At 40.6% G+C, this 23,255-nt stretch overlaps 1 protein-coding gene across 6 annotated transcripts in view; it reads left to right on the top strand.

Annotated features, from left to right (window-relative positions):
* MKLN1 (muskelin 1) overlaps nt 1-23,255 on the top strand; it is a 335,011-nt gene that overhangs the window by 126,734 nt on the left and 185,022 nt on the right. The gene's annotated exons all lie outside the window — the stretch shown is intronic.

Here is a 23,255-nt window from a genome sequence, read left to right as displayed (position 1 = left end):
CCAAGCAAAGGATTGCCATATTTGGGAATTTCTCCTTTATTATTTGTTCAAATAACTTTTCCACTTGTTGTTTTTCCTCTTCCCCTTCTGGTACCCCTATAATTTGGGTGTTGGAACATTTAAAGATGTCCTGGAGGTCCCTAAGCCTCTCCTCATTTTTTTTGCATTTTTATTTCTTCATTCTTTTCTGTTTGGGTGTTCCTTTCCTCCTTCTGGTCCCTTCCATTGGTTTGAAACCCAGTTTTCTTTCCATCACTATTGGTTCCCTATGCATTTTCCTTCATTTCTCTTATTGTAGTCTGCATTTGTTCATCTAATTTATGACCAAAGTCCAATTCTGTGAGCATCCTGATCACCAGTGCTTTGAACTGTGTATCTGATATGTCGGCTATTTCTCGGTCGCTTAAAAAAACTGGCGCTGGGGCTTTTAACAGTGTTTGAGCCATCTTTTTAATTTAATTTTATTTTTTTCCTTTGGTCTGGTCGCACCTGTTACGTATGAGGGGTGGAGCCTTAGGTGTTCACCAGGGCGGGACACCTCAGTCGCTGGGTTGTAACCTTGTATGTGGGGGTGGGGTCCAAGAGGGAACACTGGCACCCGCTCTGCTCTCTCTAGGACTTCAGCCCCCTTTGCCACTTCCCACAAGCAAATTGGACCCTTATGGTGCTGGCTCCTGGGCGGGTGGGTTTGTGTACTTTCTCGGACTCTGTGAGTTTCCACAAGGAGCCTCCTGTGAGGCTGAGCGAATCTCTTGGCCTCAGCTCCCACAGGTGTTTTCAGTCAGTGCCTTTAGGCTTTGTTTCCCAGCGCTGGGTCCCTGGGTTGCATGGTCTGTGTTGCTGCCCGTTTTTGCTTAGTTTGTCTGTGCGTGAATGTGCAGCTGCGGACAGACAGCTGCCTTGCACGCCTCACTGTGTCTGTTCATTGCTTCCCGTGCCCGCCCGAGGTCTGCCACCGGTCCGTCAGCTGCCCCTGTGCTTCTGGGGTCCACCAACTGCCGTCTGTGCCCTGCGCGCCCGCGCCTGCCAACCACTGATTTTTCCTGCCGGTACCCCTCGACCCCCCTCCGTAGGCCTCCGATTCCTCCCCTCCTTACCGATCTGGATGTATGGTATTCAGACTGCCGTTCGGTTCATTTCTCTCTGTTCTGGTTGTTTTTTGTTTGTAAATTCTTGTTGTCCTTAGTTTTGGTTGCGTGAGGAGGTACAGTGTGACCACCTATGCCTCCATCTTGGCCGGAAGTCCATGCTGAAGTAATTTAAAGCAAGAGTATATATATACTATACACTCTACATATATATGTAATATATATAGTATATATATAATATATATATTACATATATATAGATCTAACTTTGAGCTCACAAGAAATGCAGAGGACTAAAAAACAAGTTTAGCAACACCATGAGGAAACATCAGACAAATCCAGAAAGTGGGACATTCTACAGAACTGGCCCAGAATATATATAGTGTATATATATATACTACATATATATATATATATATACACACGTATGTGTATATATTTCACCCCTAAATACTTCAATATTCATCCATAAATAATAAACATATCTTTGTTAGGTAAGTACAATTCCATTATCATATTTAACAAGATTTGCATAATTTTTCTTTTTAAAAAATTGTTTTATTTATTGATTTGAGAGAGAGAAACATCAATTTGTTGTTCTACTTACTTATACATTGACTGGTTGATTCTTATATGTGCCCTCACCGGGGACTGAACTTGCGACATTGGCACATCAGAGTGATGCTCCAAGAACTGAGCTACCTTCTGGGGCAAGATTCATGTAATTTTTAATTCATGTAACTATCCATCCACATTCACATATTCCCTATTTGTTTCCAAAATGTCTTTTTAAAAAACTGTGTAGTAAAATATATATTGTGTAAAATTTACCACTTTTAAGTGTATGATTCAGTGGCATTAAGCTCATTCACAATTTTGTACAACCACCACCACTCCTTCCAGAGCATTTTCATTATCCCAAACAAACGCTATCCCTTTTATGAATAAGCCCCCAGTTACCCCAACCATCTTTTTAAAATGGTTATTTCAATAAGATCCCCATATTTCATCTGGTTCTTTTGTTTCTTAAGGGTCCTACTCTAGAACTGCCTCCTCTCACCACATCCACATACATTTTATTTTCATGACATTGACTTGTTCACAGTTCTGGGCCAGTTGTTCTGTAGAATGTCCCACTTTCTGGATTTGTCTGATGTTTCCTCATGGTGTTGCTAAACTTGTTCTTTAGTCCTCTGCATTTCTTGTGAGCTCAAAGTTAGATCTAAAGGCTTGATAGGAATCAGGTTAAACTTCTTGGTAAGAATTCTTCATGGGTAACACTGTAGCTCCTACTGCAGCGTGTGAGGCTGTACATGATGTCTGGATGTGCCATTATTGATGAGGCTCACATTGGTCACTAGGCTTAAGAGATGATGACAGCCTCTTAAAAAATGGGTTTTTAAAAATAGATTTTTGACTACTTGCATCATTTTAAAATGACTATCTCTACTTCAAATGTTCAGATAAAGGGACTCTGAGATGTCACCTATCACCTGGGAGAAGGGCTTTATCCTGTATAAGGGATAAGAGGATTTAGACTGAGGTTTTATGCTCTTTATGGACTAGACACATGAGTTCAAGTTTATTGCTGAAGGTGGTCAATCAAGGCAGACATTTTCAAAATATGAAGTCTAACAGAGACTATTTTTCTCTGGGCCCCGAAGAAGGTACTCTGAAATTGATCATCATCCAGAATTAAACGATGGATAAATACATCTTTTTGTTAACACCTATTAAAGATGTCAGAACACTTTGGGAATTTAAAAACAGAAGACTTTTTTAAGGCATTTTACACTAACTCCCTGTCCACCTTCCACTCCTTCTCCCACCCCTGCCAAAAAACACTTTAGACTCTAGAATAAAAAATTAATAAAAAGAATTTTCTTTGGATCCAGAATACACAGATCTTTAGATGTTTCTTAACAGAGTACTGTTTAAATTTTGGAGTAAGGAGAATGTATGCAATGTATGCCTCTATTCTCTTTCTTTGATGTTTACCTCTTATCTTTTAGCTACTACAAACTAAACAACTGATCCATTGAAAATACAAGCAACTAAGTTAAAGGATTTCATTATTTAAACTAAGAATTCTGGTTTCTAAAGAAAATGAGTAATTTTTAATATCCATGTAAACACCTTTGTTTTACAGCAATTAAATATCTCAGTCAGTTAAACTCTGCTCAAGGTTGCTCTGTATTCCTAAGTACCCAGAGGGGGGTTCTCGTTTTTATTACTGTGTGTGTGTGTTTGTTATTTTGTATTTCAGCTAACACAAAGACAAGGGAGTTGTGAATTTCATGCGTAGCAGTACAGAACTTAACCATAGGATACTGGACTAACAATTTTCATTTTACTTCTGGAGTTAGTAACATCCTTTTTCTTAATTTACTCTGTAAGTTTTAAAGATTCTGGCTTCAAAGTTACCAGTTGGGTAGGGAGGTGGTGAAGGTCCTCTGAGGTAATAGTTCTTCAACAACAGCCCACTAAAAAGCTAAGCAACACTTTCCCAGTTGCTGAGTTACTGTATTAGGTGGTTGAGTTACTGAGTTGTTGAGTTACTGTGTTGGCCTCCAGTTGGGAGTTACTGTATTAGGTGAAGACCTCACCAATGGTTTACGAAACCAGTGTAAAGGGTGAGCCATCCTTTCCCTTTTCTCTTTTTCTTTTCCTCCTCTTCTTTTCTTCTTCTCCTGCTTCTCTCCTGGTCCTTCTCCTTCCTCACTCATTCTTTTTCTTCCTTTCATTTGTCACTCATCCTAGACTGTCATTCTTCCATGACTCCTGCAGTTCTCACCACATTTCCGTGTTCCTGAAGGATTCCCTGCCTCCCATGGTATGTCACTGAATACTCAATCGAATCAATGGAGTGGGAGAACGAATCCAGGGAAGGAGGTCTGTGCCTAAACTGTGTTCTGAACACTCTCTGCCAAATTCCCATTTGTTTTGAACTGCCAGCTCCAGTTCCATCTGGATTCTTTATGCTCCTGGTGTTCTATAGGGATAATAATGAAATTACTTGAATTATGCCTAGTACTTCAAAAAAGCCTGAAGACATTGTATGAGGTCTGTCTGGAGAAAGTCCAGCTATCGTTAATATAATAAGAACAGTTTGCAAGACATTGATGTAACCTGGAAGCCAAGGAAGGTGGACTAGAATGTACATGTGTGAACAATGACAACTTCACTGTACTAGTCAGTGAGGGCAGTAGATGCCATTGAGTGAGCATGTGGACTGTGTGGCCAACACATTCAAAATGCCTGAGTGAGCAGAGCAACAGATCTGCATCAGATTTTGTGTTAAGCTTGAACACTCCTTCCTCCACAGAAGCTATTCAGTTGACTCAGAAGGCCACCGCTAGGGGCAACTGGTGACTGGCAGGTTCATCATAACAATGCACCCACTCATGCATCACATGTTGTGCAGAGTTTTTTGGTAAAACATCAAATCACCCAGGGGACTCAGACCCCTACAGCCCAGATTTGGTGCCCTGCAGGTTCTGGCTTTTTCCAAAACTGAAATCACCTTTGAAAGGGAAGAGATTTCAGACCATTGATGAGCTTCTGGAAAATACAACGGGGCAGCTGATAGCTACTGGGAGAACTGTGTGAGTCCCCAAGGTGCCTACTTTGAAGGGGACTGAGGCATCATTGTCCTATGTACAATGTTTCTTATATCTTGTATCTTCTTCAATAAATGTCTCTATTTTTCATATTATATGACTAGATACTTTCTGGACAGACCTCATCTATGTACTCACAACAAGCCTAAACAGGATGATGGAATAAAGGAAAGCTTCCCTCCCTTTTTGGAGGACTGGGAGGCTGGAAGATTGAGGACATTAAGCCACACTAACTCATTGTGAAGATTGTATCTTCACACTAAGAAGTTCTGGTTGTTTGTATGTTGTTTTCTATATGGTAGAGAGAGTATACTGGAAAGAATATGGGTGTAGAGGTGAGCCCATTCAGAATTAAGTCTCTAACAATGAGACATGGGCTATTTATTCAACATCTCTGAATCTCAGTTTACTCTTCTATAAAATGGGACTACTATTGGGTTGACCAAAAAATCCATTTAGTTTTTTTCATAAAATAAAAGGCATCATTTTCATCAATACCTTTACTGATTTGGATATTTTGAGTATGTCGGCTATCTCCTGCTATTGGCTTCTAGTGGATAGAGGCCAGGGGTACTGCTAAACATCTTCCAATGCATAAAACAGTCCCACAGCAAAGAATTATTTGGCCAAAATGTCAATAGTACAAGAAACTTTGCAAACCACTTTTGACATGTTTGGTCAGTCACAACACCTTATCTACACACTGCACAAATCTTTTCCATTTCAGTTGTGTTTTTACCTCTCTTGAAATAATAAAGCATAATAAGCTGAAAATGTTGTGTATTTTATTCCATCTTCAATATTAAAATGGGTGCATAAAAATTCACCAATTTTGATAAGTTCTTTTAAATGCATGCTGATATCACAGCTGTTACAGTACAGTCTAACAAAATTGTTTGGAATGAAGTTAAAGACAACTAAGCACTACTAGAACCATCATAACAAAAAAACTAAATGAACTTTTTGGCCAACTCAATAATTTCTATTTTTCAGATGACCTAGTGATTTTAGATAATGTATGTAAAGCACTCATTAATACAATACCTGGTACCTAATAATACTTAATATGTTTTCTCTGTAAATGCAATTTATTTTGTAGATAAAAATCTTTCAAAGAATAAAGCTCTTGGGGGGGAAATGATTTTGAGCTATGAGAAAAGAGGTTGAGAATCACTAATATAACATAGCTCTACATGGCAACACCAGCCCGCCTTTAAGAACTCCTGTCACGGCCTGAGGGCTGTGACTAGGGAATGTATAAGGAGGTTGCACATCTTTTGTGTTAATGAATGAATCCTAACTTGAGGGGGATACTCAGTTCTCTACACATATCTTAGCTACACATCCTTAAGCCCACTAGCTCCTCTGCTGGATCCCTATGTGATTTTTGACTAGCTCTGGTGATGAGCTTCAAGAAGTACCAGGTCTGCTCCTAGCTACCCTACTGTTTATGGGAACTTGGGATCTTAGGTGGGAAGGAAGAAGAATGGAGTGCTGTGGGAAAAGGGAAAGAAGATGAAGTTTGTGGAAGAGATGAAGAAAGTTAAAGGATCATTATGGCTTAGTCTGCACTCCTTGAAAAAGGGGCAAAAGAATTTATTCCCTGAAGAGAAAAGTACTGTCCCAAGTTCACATCTTCCATCTCAGACACAAAGGGACTCTACTAAAAAACGAGATGTTCTCCTAAGTCTCTTACCTCTTCCTCCCTGTAGGCCCTGACTATCTCCCAGTTCATCCCTTTCTCTAGGAACTCCCAAGATGGGGAGAGCAATTGCCCCCTTTCTATTAATGGGCTCAGGTTTACAACTAAGGGCCAGAAGCTACCTAGCACTTAAGAGAGCCCTTCTCCCATACCCTGCTAAATCTCATGTGGTGGAGCATCTTTAGAGAGGTGACCTGTAGAATGCAATTCTTAAGTTTGGTGTTTCTGTTGGACAGGCCAAATGATTTTGGAATATTTTGTTTTAGGCTGAATTTATCCTTTGTTATTTTAATGACTGTAACAGGTTGTTTTTTTTAATGTTTTCAATCAGCACATCTTTATTTATTGTCCTCAACACCCGGAGGCTACTTGAAGAAGGATTTAATTTCTAAAGTCTAGTAAGTAAACAAAAGTTTCCCAATAACATCTTCAGGCAAGCACCCAAAGACCTCATTTTCATTTTTGCCACAGTACTTGCTTGGCTCCTCCAGAAGAGACCATTAGTACTGTGCTCAACAAACCTTGTATGAGCTTTTTAAAAACATACTTCCAAACACAAAGTTACTTACTAATTTATTTTTTCTTCTTCTTAATCACCATGTTTGGGGCAGGGGGAGCAAAAGCAAGGCAAGTTTTACATGTGGTATTATCTGACTATACCCTAAGCACAGTAAATCAAATAGGTTGTGTTGGGGGTTACATATAGTAAGTAGTTGGGTGATGGTTATTCACTGTTCTCCCAAGAATGTGGAAATGTTCAGAAGGCACTGGTTAGATAAGCAGAGGCTAGCAGGCATGGCTTCAGCTCTGTGGGAATTCATAAGGCTTTGAATTAACTCCAGAATCCCATTACATTCAATATTCCCTGATGTTGAGTATGTTCTCTGATACTTTTTTTTAAACTCAATCTTCTGAGAGTCCAGAAATTTACCCTAGTGTTTCTTCCTATCTGAAAGTTGGGAAATAGGGTTAGGGTTGTATTAATCAAGATAGGCTAATTGTTATAACAAATGATTTTAAAATTTCAGTGGTTTGACCCAACAAAATGTACTGTTCTTGTCACAGCCCAAAATGGACTGGTAGGGGTAGAAGTGCACAGAATGTGGTGGTTGGTCTATGTTCAGTGATTCGGGGACATAGGGCCCTTCCTGCTTAGACTCTATGCCTCTCCCCTTTCTCCAAATCTTCTCCATTCACCAGTGGGTGGGGAGAGAGTATACAGAGCACTGCACGGGAGGTTTTTTATAGGCCAGTGTTGGGAACCGTCCTGCCTGGTTTCAGGAGCTATAACCTCACTGACAGGAGAAAAGGCCCTATGCCTAGGGGACCTTGGGACCATAAGCCACTAAGGAGACAAAACTTATCCTTTCGGCAGGGATGCAGCCTTTGCCCCCTTTATTTCACCCTGCTTGGTCCCTGGAGGATGGCTGGATAGTTAATGACAGGTTAAGATTCCTCAAGGAAGGAACAACCCAAGACAGGCATAATTGTGAAGGGGCCATCAGGGAAGGATTTAGGGGATTATGGAGGAGGGACAAAGGACCCTCACCCCTCAGCTTTGTCATAGCCTGAGTCTTCATTCTATATGTAAAAAGTCTCCTAATCTCTTGGCTGTCTTGCTCCCCCTGACTGATTCAGGCCTGAAAAAAATGCCAATGGGGGATACAGCCCTGTGTGGGGATGGAGGTTTCCAGGAGCATTCAGACCTGAGAAAGAATGCATAAAATCCTATGAAACCTGCTTTGTTAAGAATGCCCTCAATTTTAATGTTAAGAGTCCAAGCACAAAATAAGTTTGTTTCCCCAGGTTTTATGGCCAATTGGCATCACCTTGTCTACCAGACCCTGACTCAAAAGGCCCTCATGATTCCTAAGAATGTTATCTGTTAACCTTATCTCCTTTTTTTGATCATTACTGTCTGACATGGATTGATGAGCTTTACATACATGCTATGTATATCTGTGCAAACTAAATTCAGTAAAAGCCCACTGAGAAAGAGGCTCAAGGCCCTTCTCCTCTGAGAGATTGGTCAGCCTTTTCTCCCCAAGCAGATCGTGTCTTGGTAGATTTATTCTCAACAGTGGCGGCCAGGAGGGTTCTGCAGGATGGAGCTCCCCTACAGGCCAGACCGGGAATTGGCATTCATCACTTCCATCATATTCCAGTGGCCACAACTCAGTTGTATGCCTCTGCCTAACTTCAAGAGAACTAGCAAGTACAGTCTAGCTGTGTGCCCAGTTCATAGGAAAGACAGGTAGCTCCTAGAGGCAGGCCAATAGTTTAGTTCTTGTTTATTATCAAAGATGTGCAAAAAAATGTACTGTCCTGTTTTCAGGTCACTGAATTCCTAGCCCTACCACTAATGGCTTGGTCAGTTTCTAGAAAAAGCCCATCTGTCAACATCAGCACCAACCTCATTACCACCACAAATCAGTCCACACTGCAAATTTACTTCTTCATGTATAAGACTTTCCAGAAGTTCAAGAGACCTGGATCAAAGCCCCTGCAGAGGTTCTGACTGGAAGTTGCCCATGCACTTGCACACTGCCCTTCTTGTCAGAAGGTTCCCCTGACAAAGTCTGGAAACTAATCCACCCAAAGCCGTATGTAATATTTAAACCAAACTTTGTCATGTGGGACCTATGAGAAGAATAAATGTGTTACAGACATTTCAAGAACTGTCTCAATACCTCTTCAAAAACTATAAAAACAAGCTTTTGCCTTTTCTCAATCAATGTATTTTTCACAGTTGTCATGACTCTGTAATTGTCTGCACTCTTGCTTCCTGCTTCTCTCATCAACCAATTCACAAAGGTGATCTCACAGTACAACCATTTTAGAGACATCCATTTGTCCTCATTAACTCATTGGCTACTATTCCCATTGAGATTTTAGCTCCCTCCAATAATGTTTGTTCATCCTCTTGTACAAAGAGGATGATGACATGGACTACACAAGGTAATGATGTGCACTCTGTGCCGTTCTTCAAGTCGTGGTGGTCAGTTTTTACTGCCCCATCCATACTTTCCTTCTGTAGTCCAAGCTCTGCATTTATTACATGGCTCATGCAAGTAAAGATGCAGTCTTCATTCATGTGCTTATTCATTTCTTTAGCCAATCATGCCTTCTGAAATATTGAGTATCTACTATGTGCCAGACAGTATGCTAGATGCTGGAATCAGGGTGAAGAACATTACATATAAGGTCCCTACCCTCATGGAGTTTATGAGATAGATATATTTTAAGTAAGTAATAATGCAAAATATTAATTATAATTGTAGCAATTGTTATGGGAAGCTTATATTTTTTAGCATTTTTTAAAAAATGCTCACCAGAGGACATTTTTCATCGCTTTTAGGGAGAAAGGAAGAGAGAGAGTGAGAGAAACACTGATGTGAGAGAGATACATCAATTAGTTGCCTTCTCATACATGCCTGACCAGAGATCGAACCCAAAACCTGGGCACATGTCCAAACTGAGACTCGAACCCATGATTTTTTGGTCTGTGGGATGAAGCTCCAACCAACTAAGCCACACAAGCTAGGGCACTTTTTATCTTTTTAGATGACCCTGAATCACCAATAGTTGTTTTTTAAACTGAGACCTTTATTCCTTTATAAAAACTAGCTTTGTTTCTTTAGGGTAATCATTCATTTAGTCTTTTATGTATTGATAATATTCATTAATTCATTAAATATCACTGTAAAACTACTATTTACCAGGCACTATGCTCAGCTTTCCAAATACAAAAATGAAAAGACAAGATTCCTGGTGCAGGGTCATAGTGGAGTTAAGTAGACTGGCATGCAAACCACACAATACCCTATGATAAGTGTCATAATGGAGAAATGTGAAAAGTGCAGTGAGGGATAGAAAGGAGGACCTAAACCTGTCTACATAGGTCAGAGAAGACTTTACAAAGGAGGTAGCACTTGGAGTTGAAGGGTTAAAAAGCCTTTGCTAAGTAGACAAGTCAAGAAAGGGTGTGTGATGGCTGGTTGATCATCGAAGACTTGTGCTTTTTCATTTCATTGTATGAAAATTTTCTGGGATTGCCCTATTAATTTCCAATTCCCTGTACATCTAGCCAAGTGACCAGTTCTCTCTAATGGGATACGAGCAGAAATGATGTGCATCATTTCTGGGCTGGGTTAAGAAGTAGGGGTGCCTTTTCTTCCTTCTTTTTCTCAGCTTTCAGCTCTGGAAGTAAAGGACTGAAGCTTAGAGGATAGAAAAGCTGCAAAATAGGATTCTGGGTGGAAGGCTGTTTGCCACATTGAATTGTCAAATGACTAAGAAATAACATCTTATTGTGTTAATCTACTGATACTATATAGCTTATTTGTTACAGAAGCAAGGTATACTTTAATTTAGTATGAGGCAGTCTAAGCAAAGTGAACAGATGTACAAAGGCTTGCCAATGTGTCTAGCATAGAGTACATGCTCAATAAATACTTGATATTGCAGTAAAGGTATTATGGGCAAGTGTAAATAGTCTAGTATTGCCAGAGTATAAAATACACTATTGGTGGGCATGAGGGCAGGGTGGCTGCCTAGACATGGCGGGTCACAAAGAACCTTGAATGCGATGTTGGAAAATTTAGGTTTAATTTTGAGGAGGTAGGGAAGCCAGTGAAGAATACTGAAAAGGTAAAGGCATAATCACTGAAATAACAGGATCTCTCAGAAACACACGCCGAAGAGCCTGCTTTAATTTTCTGTAAATGTAAGATGATAATCCAAAGACAAAAGATAGGATTTCAGAACCAGAAAACATCAGAGTCTAGTCAAACCTTACTTAACGAGTGAGGAAAGTCAGGCCCAGAGAAGCCAAGTACCTCAGCCAAGGTCACCCAGCTAAAATTTGGCAGAGCAGGGGACGAGAAGGCTAGTTTCTTGTTTGCCAACCCTGTAGCACTGCTCTTTCCATCTCACGACAGTGCTTCGTAGCAGTGGAGACCAGCTGGTATGCCTGTGTTTTCAGTTCTCTAATGAAGACATTGGGGATTTGGAGGCAGGGTATTTTCCATAGAAGGCTGTCTTCTCTGTAATTCCTCATCTGGCTTGAACCACTACCTTGGAATAGGTCCATTTTTCAGCATCAAATTTCCCTGGAGGACGACCGGGAATGTGCTTAGTGACCTGTGTGGTGCCCTTGCACATTCTGAGCTTTTGTTGGGAAGATGAGAAGAAAGTAGCAGTGGTTTGAGCTCCTGGAAATGTTCCCCGGTCCCTTAGTATCTGAGGAGTTGTTAGCTCTCTCAGTGACTGTGGTTCTGCCCTCCAGCTGATTGTCCTTCAGGGGTCAGATCAAAACATCTCCAGCTTGTCTGTTTAAAGGGTCAACTCCTTATGGTTGGCATTTTGATATCATTTTCTGTTCATCATTTCCCTACTTCTGGTTTCCATATATTGTTAAGCTGATTCATTATTCATTATGATTATTATTTTACTCCATGTGTTACCCAAGGCCACATGGCATGCATTTGTTTTTTTAATAGCAAATGGGGGCGAAGGGACAGCTATGCTGAGGCCAGTCTCAGGGAAACATGACACATGGTCTGACTTTAGAAGGACAAGATAGTATTGAATCATTTTACAACTGGGGGAGCCAGAGCACAAGTCAGGGAGCTAGGGAGGTCATTTGTTCAAAGTCTCTAAGAAATCTTGGGGAAAAAGATATTTCTTGATGTTTTTGGTCTGGAGTTTTATAATCACCCTGTTCCTTGTCCTTTGGTTGTATCATCTTTGCCTCCCTTGCATGTCGCTTGATCGATAGCCCAGTTCGTTAGGATGAAGTATTACCGAACATGAGAATGCTACCTCAGTCCCTAAGGAGTGCCTTAGTGGCACCCAAAGACAATGACTGATGTAAAGTGCTTGGGCATTGAAGTCAGAGAGACATCTGCCACTCACTTGTTGTGAGAACTCTGGCAATCTTCTTAACCTCTCTGAGCACCAATTTCCTTTCATGTAAAGTGAGAAAATACTGTGAACTACTTGGGGGTTGCTGTGGGGATTAAATAAACTCACATATGTAAAGCTGTTCTCTTCATGCTGGGCACATGGTTGGCTCTTAACAGAGGCTTTTCAAGCCCTTGAGAAGTTTCCAGGAATAGCATTCTTTTCTCCAATCCCCATTTTGGGATTCAGATCCAGATGAGAAGTGAGACAAGAGTGGGCAGATGGAGACCAAAATGTTATTGGCTGTTGTTTACTGTGGGATAGAATAGGATACTAAGTACTAAATGAGTTTCAGAATTAGGTAGACTTACTCACCCAGTCATAAGTAACATTTGACCAGGACAGGCCTTCTCATTCTGGGGATGAGGGTTGGGACAGGAGGGGACCCTGCCCCCAGAGGACAGAGCATCTTCGCTACAGCAGGCGAAGAGGAAGAAAGGAGGAACTAAACTGAGCATGCCCTCTGTAGGCTTCACCATTCCCCAGTCACAGTAAGCCCTTTCTCTAAAGAGGAAGAACAAGAAACCAGACAGTGCCAGAAGTGTCAAACCTCCACAGGGAAGGAAACCTCGGAAGCATTTCTCTCAACATTTCCTTCTCTTGTCCTCTTCCTGTCATCTTGTGCCTGTTACTTTTCAGAGATGCTCATCAATTGTGTGCCACTGTGGGTAGCCTCAGAGTACAAAAAGTTGGAAGAAAGGTGTGAGAGAAGGAGAGAGAGGTTGGGTTGAATCATTGGTAGAGAAAGGAGCGTGGGCAGCTGACTCCAGAAAGAAAAGCCTAAGTTCAGAATCAGGGGTTAGAGGTCTGAAGGGAGGATCAGGGCTCAGAGACCTGTTGTAGAAAGGAGGGCAGTGCAGGAGCATAGTGAGAATTTCCAGGCATTGGGGCAACATCCAGTGGCTCCATCCCCAGAGGACAGGTGGGCAGCAGCGTTCCAGCGGTGCTCAGATCTGACCTATGAGTCCCAGAACTTTGTCTCCTGGAGATGGCTCTCAGTACTAGCATTGGGTCATATACCCTCTGCCCAATTTTTAATCTTTAAAATGTAAGCATATTTTATTATTATAAACATAATATACACACAGTTTGGAAAATTCAGAAATGTAGAGAGATATGAAGAAAAAAACAAAATAACCCATAATGTTAATTTTTTACTATATTGCTATTCTGTCTTTCTTCAGTGCATATCATCATACAGATAAAGTGATTCTCTCTATACATATTAAATTTACATGCTGATTTTTTACTTGATATTATACAGGGTGACCAAAAGTAGGTTTACAGTTGTGAGTATGTGACACAGAGTTTATTCTTGTATTATTTATTTGTATTACAACTTGTAAACCTACTTTTGCCATATTATAATCACCTCTCCATATTATTAAAAGTTCTCAGTAATTAAACATCCGCCCAATTTAAGTGACATTTTCCCAATTTTTATGCACATTTGGATCAATCTCTACCAATTTACCTTCTTTTGGGTTGGTGAACAGGGCATTCTCAAAGGCCATGGCCCTCCAGGGCCTGTCCATGGTAACTATGGCACAGTACTTGATCTTCTGGAGAGTTCTCACATTTATAACAGTTGATGACACAAGTGATCAAAAGATGCCACCCTGCAAAATGCAATAATTCAAATCATAGGTCTTTCTTAACATGATGTCACTCTTACATATTGAAAAGAACCACTGTATTATTCGCCGGAGCTACCATAACAAAAATACCACAGACTACCCAGATTTATTTTCTCACAGTGCTGTAAGCTCACCCATATTTTATCTGAGTTGGCTCTTCATTATTGAGTTACAATAAGTTTTCATATATTCTGAATATAAGTTTCTTGTCAAATACACTTTTGGCAAAGGTTTTCTCTCATTCTGTCGGTAGTCTTTTTACTTTTTTTAGAGAGAGTGGGGACAGAGAAAGAAAGGATGTAGAAATTTCAATGTGAGAGAGAAATGCCAATCAGTTGCCTCTCATACATGCCCAACTGAAGACCAAACTCACAACCCGGGTATGTACCCTGACTAGGAATCAAACTGGTGACCTTTTGCTTTGCGAGATGATGCCTAACCAGCTGAGCCACACTGGCCAGAGCTGTCTTTTTACTTTCTTGATGGTGTTCTGTGAGCATAAAAAGTTTTAATTTTGAAGTCCAATTTGTTTATTTTTTTTCTTTTGTCACTTCTGCTTTGGGTGACATATCTTAAGAAACCATTGCCAAGTTCAAGGTCATAAGGATTTACTCCTGTGTTTTCTCCTAGGAGTTTTATCATTTTAATTCTTACATTTAGGTCTATGATCTGTTTTGAATTAATTTATTTGTATAGTATGAGGTATAGTCTAACATTCTTTTGCATCTGGATATCCAGTTGCCCAGCACCATTTATTGAAAAAACTAGGCCTGGCCAAGTAGATCAGTTGGCTAGAGTATTGTCCTGATATGCCAAGGTTGCAGGTCTGATCCCCAGTAAGGGCACATGTAAGAATCAGCTAGTGAATGCATAAATAAGTAGAACAACAAATCAATGTCTCTCTCTCTCTTTCTCTCAAATCAATAAATAAAAAAAGAAAAAAACTATTCTTTCTCTGTTGAATTATCTTGGCACCTTTGTCAAAAACAAAACAAAACAAAAAACACTTGACCATAAATGTCAGGGTTTATTTTTGGACAATCAATTTTATTACATTGATCTATATGTGTATACTTATGCCTATGTCTTTATTATTGTAGTTTTCTTGTAGGTTTAGAAATCAGCAAACGTGTATCTTCCAGCTTTGCTTTTCCTCTTTAAGAATGTTTTGGCTATTCTGGGTTACACTTCCATATGAATTACAGGATCACCCTGCCAATTTCTGCCAAACAGACACACACACACACACACACACACACACACACACACACACACACAAAACTGGGATCTGAGCAGTGATTGCATTGATTTAATTTTAATGATCAGGTTGTTCATTGCTAGTATAGAAATGCAATTGGCTTTTGTATATTGATCTTGTACCCTGTCATGTTTACTCTGTTCAAGTTGTTGTGTTAGCTACCATAGAAAACACAAAGGTGAACAAGATATGGTCCCTGTCCTAAATAAGCTAATAGCCTAGTTCAAGATATAAGATATAAATCTATTGGGAAAGTAACAGCCCATTAGAGCAATGTGAAGGGAAGTACAGAACTTCCAAATGGACTTACAGACTATTAGAGCTCTAACAGAGTTTAGGAGATGGAGAGACATTCAAGGTTGGAGAGGTAGGGAACAATAGAGTTGGAAGGATTTGAAGGCTCACTCTGCCCCTCCTTTTCTTCCTTCTTCCTCCCTTTCCTCCTTTAATTTTTTTGCTTCTTTTTCCATTCCACTTCTTTGAGAAGATTAATAAAACATACCCATGGTTGTTGTTGGTGGTGCTAGACTTTGGTCCTTAAGCTTGGCTAAGAAAGAATTCAGGGCCAAGAACTGTAGTGAAAGAGAGTTTATTTAGAAAGTCACAGAGGTAGAAGTGGGCCAGCTGGACTGCGTGGACTCAAGAAACAAGTTACAGAAGCAAAAGAAGGGCCCTTGGCAATTATGAAAAAGACAACAAAGATGCACCTGAAAGCAGGGGGTGTGAGTGTGTTCTATAGAGAGAGTGTGTGTGCACTGGGTCCTTCTTCTTAAGAGTTTTTATCTGTTTTCCAAAGGTGTGGATTTCAGGGGAGGTCTCAGGGGAGGATGCCAATAGAATATTCATTAGCTTTCTGGGTGTGTCATTTTAGGTCCTGGTCTCTACTGATTGGTTGACGCTAGCGTAGGGGGTCACTAGTCATTGCATCTGGTCCTGATGTCAGCCACAGCATTACTTCACCTGGTTTTGCTGCTTTTCTGGTCCTGGCGCTGAAACACAACTGAGGACTAGGTGTTATGTCTAGTTTGACAAAAACTCTGTCTCTGTGGCCAACATACCCAAGGCTTTGTTCCTAAGGTGATTTGATGTGGGCCAGAAACTCATTGTCCTGAGAGCTTAATGATTAAGAGAGTGGCATGCAAGGGAGAAGAAGGCAGATGACCCAGGGTGCTGGATGGGGCCGGTTTTAATCAGCTATCTGTCTGAGTTTCCCCATTCCACTTGCCAACAAATTTTCCTACCTACTTACTATCCTGTCTCATGGTTAGTTATCCTCATTTCTAAAACCAGGCTGATCATCAGAATCTTTTGACAAACTTATTAAAAATATAGATTCCTGGGTTTCACCTCAGAACTATTGTATCATATTCTCAGAGTCAGGGGCATAGACAACAGCACTAAAATTTTTATCAGACGATTCTGATTTTCAGCTACGTTTGGGATTCTCTGATTATTATAATAATGGTATCCAGATGTGGACTAATCCCTAGCTTCATTCCATTGCACCTCTGACTCTATTGAGGATGCTCACAAATCCAAGAGGTTGGAAGCACACCTGAGTAGGAGAGTGTGTATGAATCTGTATAACAACTCCTCCATTAATGAAAAACCACTAAAAGTGCATACATTACTGTGAAAGCTGAGTAGTGTCATGTGTGTTTATAGGGATGGCTTATGGGGATTTTCAGTATTTGGTGACACATCTTAAGAAACCATTGCCAAATTCAAGGTCATAAAGATTTACTCTTGTGTAAAGACTTCAGAGTCACTGGTGAGACATATATCCATTCTCCAGATTTCATAAATTATAACAGCTTGCCATATGTAGTTAAGAGTTTTTTCATCTTTAGTACATTTTTTTCCATTACCATTTAGTCCTTTTATGCTCCCCATCCCCTAGCAATTTTTTTTTAAATAAATAAAATGTTTTAGTTATAAAAGAAGGCCTTTTCATCCCATCTCTCTACCCAGAAGTAAGCAATCTCTTAAAAATGGCGGGGATCCTTCTCATGTGTTTTTATATTTTTACTACATGATATGTATGTTTTGGGTATTTAAAGATATTTATAAATAGTGTACATATTTTCTGAAACTTGTATTTTTTCAATATCATGTTTTTGAAATTTAGCCATGATACTTGTACAGCTAGTCCTTTCTTTATATCCTAGTAATATTATGTACTATAGTACTATAAAGTAGTCCTATGCTATACATGTTCAAGAATTTATCCTGTGGATGGATATTTATGCTAGTTTTTTTGCTATTTCAAATCATGATATAATCAATGTCCTTGTAAAGGATATTGTCCTTGTAAATACCTCATTGGGTACATGTGTGGGAGTTCTTCTAGAATATATCTGGAAAGGAAATTTCTAGGGAATAGAATATATACATTCTTAACTTGCTCTCTAGATTACTCTCCCTAGTAGGTGAACTAATTTTTACTCTCATCAGTGATATATGAGAATTTCTCTTTCACACATTCTAACTAACACTGTCAAGCTTTTTAAAAATATACATGTCTGGGACCTATTTTCAGATTCTGGTAGGGCAGCTCTGCAGTGTGGTTTGAAACAGGCCACAGGTGACATGGAAACACAAATGTCATCGAGAGCTTCTGCTCCTTGTATGTATGCATACACAATCTAATATAGTGAAAGGTGAATTGCCACAGTGAGAGCCCTCTGTCACTTTGTTGGTAACATCTGTGTTGGCTGCATTTAGATCCTGGAGGAAAGGGGAGAGAAGTGCCACTGCCCAACTTACCTTGCAGATGCATTATGCATCAAACAGGGGTCTGTGATTTACAGTCCACTGGGTGGTACTTAATCTAAAGTCTCACCTTTGCCAGCTAAGGTGACAGGTGGGGGTCACTTTCTGGAAGCTGTCTTGACTCTTACTAGGTGTACGCCTGGGTGTCAGTTGTCAGGGCTTGTGTACGTGCCATCATTTAGGGCAGAGTGCGTGTCAGTGATGTCTGCCAGCCTGCTGGGTGGTGTCACTGTGTGGAGCATTTGTGGCTTTTTCAAAGCCCCAAGGAATCTGAGAAGCAAGTGAGGGAATGATGCATGAAAACAAAAGGCAGTGGAAAGAGTGACCAGCCAGCAGGCTCCAGCAGGCTAGAACGCTCTGTCCTTGTTATTACTGCTTCATGAAAATGCCGCCGGCTTCCTGGCAAGGTCTGGAAGGTAGAGGCTCCTTAAGAAAACAAGGACAAGTGATCTGTACTTTGAGGCTGGAATCTGGTTTCTCAGCTTCTCCATTTTCCAGTGGAAGCTGCCGGGTGAGGTTGGGGAACCCTCTGCCCCTTGGTGGGTTTAGGTCAGTCTTTCCCTCTCCCCTGGCTGCTTTCCCAAGAGTTTTCTCCTCCCACTCAAAAGCAGCACAGCTCTGGTCTCAGAGGCCTAGAAAGGCTGAAGGGGGAGAGAAGTTGGGCGGTGCCCCTGACAGAGCCGTTCCCCAAGGAGTGATCTGAAGGTCAGCCTCTGGGAGGCAAAAGGGCTTCAGCCATTATTCCCATTCAAAGGGGCTTTGTCACAAAGACACGTCTCCTGGTTTGGGACGAGACCAAAGGGTGCTCTCATTCCTGGCCCTCTTTCCTCTGAGCTATTCATACCCTGCCACCACACACTCTCACAGGACAGCCCACCTCAGTTTTCAGGATTGAGGGAGAAGCTCAGGAAAGGTAAGAGTGTTTAGTAACTCTATTGCATGGCTATTTAAACTTGTCATTATTGGGCTTGTAAGAGGTCAACCGCTACTTTTCCTCCTGATAATCTTTTTCCTTTGTTGCAAATCTAGATGCAAAGTAGGGAAGCAGTCAGCATTCTCTTCCTTTCTCACTATCCACTAGCTTTGAGGATAATGAATAAAAATAGGGCTGGATACAATAGGGCTGAGTTGAGGGTGTGGTTTGCTTGGCAACGGCTCAGGCGAAGTTATTTCTCTTGGTTTCCAGTGCTCTTGACTTCGTCTGTGCCTGATGAAGTCCTAAAAAACCAGCTTGAGTGTGACTTTCTTTTTGGTAAAACTCCCATCCATAGAGTTAATCATTCCCTTCTTTTTGCTCCCATAGAATTTTGTTCTTATAAAAAGCATTCATCATATTGTGTGATAATTACTTGGGTTCATGCCTTATTTTTGTGTGTGTGTTTTTCCAGCCTTTATTGACTGTACTTTAACATAGTAGTCCTTTTATAAATATTTATTGGATGAATCAAAGTTCCTGGGTGAACAACAATATTCAGCTCTTGTATTTTCTTAATGATCCCCTGCCTTCTCCTTGGGGTGACTACAAGCAGTTTCAGCTCCACATGAAATGGAGGACGCACTGCCATGAACTGTAATTTTTTTCCTGAGGAACTGCTCCAGCAGGAGTGGGTATTACAGATATATCATTTTGTTACAGGTACAGAAATTGTTTCCAGGAAACACTGCCATTATTACCTCTGAAAGGCAAGTCAGTAGAAATTGTTATTTTCCATTTACGGATGGACAAATGGAAGCTTTCTTTCTCATTTACCAATTACAGAATATCCACTCTGTTCAAAATACTGTGCTAGGATTTTCATGGTCTACAAAGATATATAAATATAAGACAAGGTTCTTGTTCTCAAGAAGAGTGTTATAATCTGGTTAGGATGAAAAGATATTTGTATGCAAAAGTAACTGTAACCTGGGAGCCTTTTAGTTGAATCATACGAGTTGTCCAAAAACAAGTACCAGAGGGAATAGAGAAGGTAGGCAAAAGAATGTCCAGCCAAAGTGATCAGGGACATTGTTGTGGTCAACATGGCATTCGAGCTGAATAGATTCTGTGCTGGTAATTCTCCATTTGGCTGGTCCCTGTGTTAGTTTCCTGTGACTGCTGTAACAAATTACCAAAGACTGGGTGGCTTAAAACAACAGAATTTTATTTTCTCACTGTTCTGGAGGCCAGAAGTCCAAGATCAAGGTTTTGGCAGGGCCATGCTCCCTTCAAAGGTTCTAGGGGAAAGGCTGTTCCTCACCTCTTCCAGCTTCTGATGGCTCCAGGCTTTCCTTGGCTTGTGGCCACTTCACTCTGGTTTCTGATTTTGTGGTCATAATGCCTCCTCCTTTCCTTTTTCAAAACGTCCCCTGCTTCTCTTTCATTAGGATACATATGGTTGTATTTTGGGTCCACCAAAATAAACTAGGATAAGCTTTTCTACTCAGGATCCTGAACTTAAGCACATCTCTACTATATAAGGTATTAGGGCACAGCCACATTTTTTTGAAGAGGCTACTAGTCAGCCCATGACAGCCCCCCTTATCCTTCTCTGCCCTGCTCCGTGCCTCATGAGGTTGTTACCCACAAATGATATCACCTGGGCTATACTGTCTTCTATCTTACTGTAGGGTTTGGCCAGTGGGAAGCATCAGCAAGCATCAGAGCTTATGAGGAAAAAAATTGATATACTTCTTTCCTCCCAGCACCCAATTCTGGCAGCAGATATGCACCTTCATGGCTCTAGCCTTTTCTAGTCTCATATCACACCATTTCCTTCCCTTGTCTCTTCAGCTCTGGGCTAGTCCCAGAACATTCAGTGCCTCAGTACTCCTCCTACCTTCCCACAACCCTGCTTACATCCTTGTAAATAGTGTCTTCACGTATTTTCAAAACTCCAGCTGAGTTGCCTTTAGTTTTCTACCATGATCTTGACATAGATACTGAGAGACAAAAATTTAATTTCCAGAACAGAGATAGACTCAGGGTGCCTCAATATAAGTTTATGTAATGACCAGTGGGAACTGGAAGATGATTCAGCATACAACACAACCGTAGCAGCTGCGTTACCTTGTGGGTTCTTCAGCAGTAAATATCCGTTGTTTTGTACTCTATCTGCTATTATTGTGCATCTGCTGCCCTTGCTACTAAATACTTTCTAGTCCTTTCTGTATCTCACAGATTCTATTGCTTCATCATTGCTGTTGCTACATGATTGCATAGTTCCTTTTCTCCATGTATCTTTTAGCTTCTCCCTAATCACTAACCTCTCTGTACTTCATTTTCACACCCTTAAGGACCCAACTAGTTTGGCTGTTCACCATCAAGTACAGGCTGCTATTAGGCAGAGCTTCTTTGATAAGCCATCACATGAGCATAGATAGGTTTATTGCCCGAGGTTAGGCACCAGCTCCTGGACTAAATGGTTTTATTTAGAATGGCAGAATAAATTGATACATAATTTGGTATCCTGTTTATTAAAAATCACCAGGAGGTGGTTACAGATATGGGAGGCATTCTGCTACTTCCCAAAAAGGGTGGCATACCAAAACCCACAAATATGTCTGTTGTCCAGTTCATAGCAGAGGCGTGGTGGTCTTAGAAAAGTGCAACATACTTTTGGGAAAAGCAAGGAGCCCAGAATAGCTGGTGGAGTAATTCACAGAGAGAAACACTATAGTTGGTAGGAAAGCTGGAAATGTAGGTCACAATGTTTGTAGAGGGCCTTCAGTTAAGATTAGTTTTAGAAGGAACTTTAGACATTATTCTATGGACAGTGAGAAGTTACTGCAGGTTTTAGAACACAGAGGAGCAAGATAACATCAGCTTTAGAACTATTTATCGTATGGTAATAGCATTCAAATTAGATCATAAGTAGGAGAATGTGGGAACAGAAAGACAAATCAGGAAGACGTTCAATAGTCCAAGTGAGAATACAGGGGACTCAAACCAGGGCAAGACTGGGAAGGAAAGGAAGAGCTAGCTGTAAGATACTCCAGGCATGAGTACACTTAGGATTGATGCCAGTTTTTAGCTACTGGTTCAGAATCTTTTTACCACCTTGGATCCTTTCAATTATTTTAATTTTCTTTTAAATTAACTGCACCTTTTAGGAGAAATACATGAATTCTATTAGGTATACTGATAAAAATGACAATATTATCAGCTATTGCTATATCTTGGAAGTTTGGCTTTGAAGCAAAAAAATTTAGGAAGTGGTGGTACCATTGAGAGGAATTAAGTCTGGATGTCTTAGCCTATGTTTTTTAGAAAAATAGAACTCAAACCAAGAGTTAATGCTAATGGTTTATTTAGGAGATGCAATCCCAGGGCAGTCAGAATGAGACAAAAAGGGAGAGACAGAAAAAGAGGAGAAGTAATGCAAGATGATGCTTGGACAATCTGCAGAAATAGTAGGTATGCCTATATGTCCATGCAGAATTTCTCCCGGCATGCTATATGGCAAAAACATGCTCAGGTAAGTTCTTGGGAGGGAGAAAAGAAAAGGAATTCACCTTTGTGGTTCCCTGACATCTCCTATTTCCCAATGATCAAAATATACCACACCGGGAGTTACTTTCCTCATACTTCTGGGTTACGTCATATTTTCCCCATTGTTAGTCTCTCAGCAAGCCACAGCCAAGGCTCTATGGTGTGGCCTTTCATCATGGTTGGGAGTAGAGACAAGATTCATGGCATGTAGCTGGTGAGCCTGGTTGTTCAGTGGCAGAGGGGAGGGCCAGGCAGGGTAAGTGGCAGATAAAGTAACAGGACTACGTGGGCCCAAACAAAGCAAGTCAGCTGCAGTGGTGGCTGAGACAGAATAAGGAACTGAGGATTTGAGAAATGATGACAAGAAATCTGATGAGGCACATAAGATCTGATAAATTGAAAGGCACAAAAAATGTAAGGCTAAAACTTGCACTTATGTCCTGGCACCACCAAAGTGTTTTTGAAGGTTACAGCAGGAATAACCATAGAGAATTACATTCCCAGACCACGTATAAAAATAAGTAGGACCATGTACTGTAGAGACAGGTAGAGCTGTGCTTGAGCCACAGCTGTATATGATCCTGGGCAATTTAACACTTAATCTCTTTAAACCTTAGTGTACTACATAGCTCATGCTTGTAAAGCATTTGGCATGATGCTATACATACAGTAAATGCTAAATAAATTGTGGCCATTAATATGATCATTAATGTCATTCTTGGATAACTATGATCTTCTCAATGCTT

Source organism: Phyllostomus hastatus, unplaced genomic scaffold (genome assembly GCF_019186645.2).
Source record: "Phyllostomus hastatus isolate PE091 unplaced genomic scaffold, TTU_PhHast_1.1 phas_scaffold_114, whole genome shotgun sequence".
Lineage (NCBI taxonomy): Eukaryota > Metazoa > Chordata > Mammalia > Chiroptera > Phyllostomidae > Phyllostomus > Phyllostomus hastatus.
This window is presented reverse-complemented; position numbering and strand designations above follow the sequence as displayed.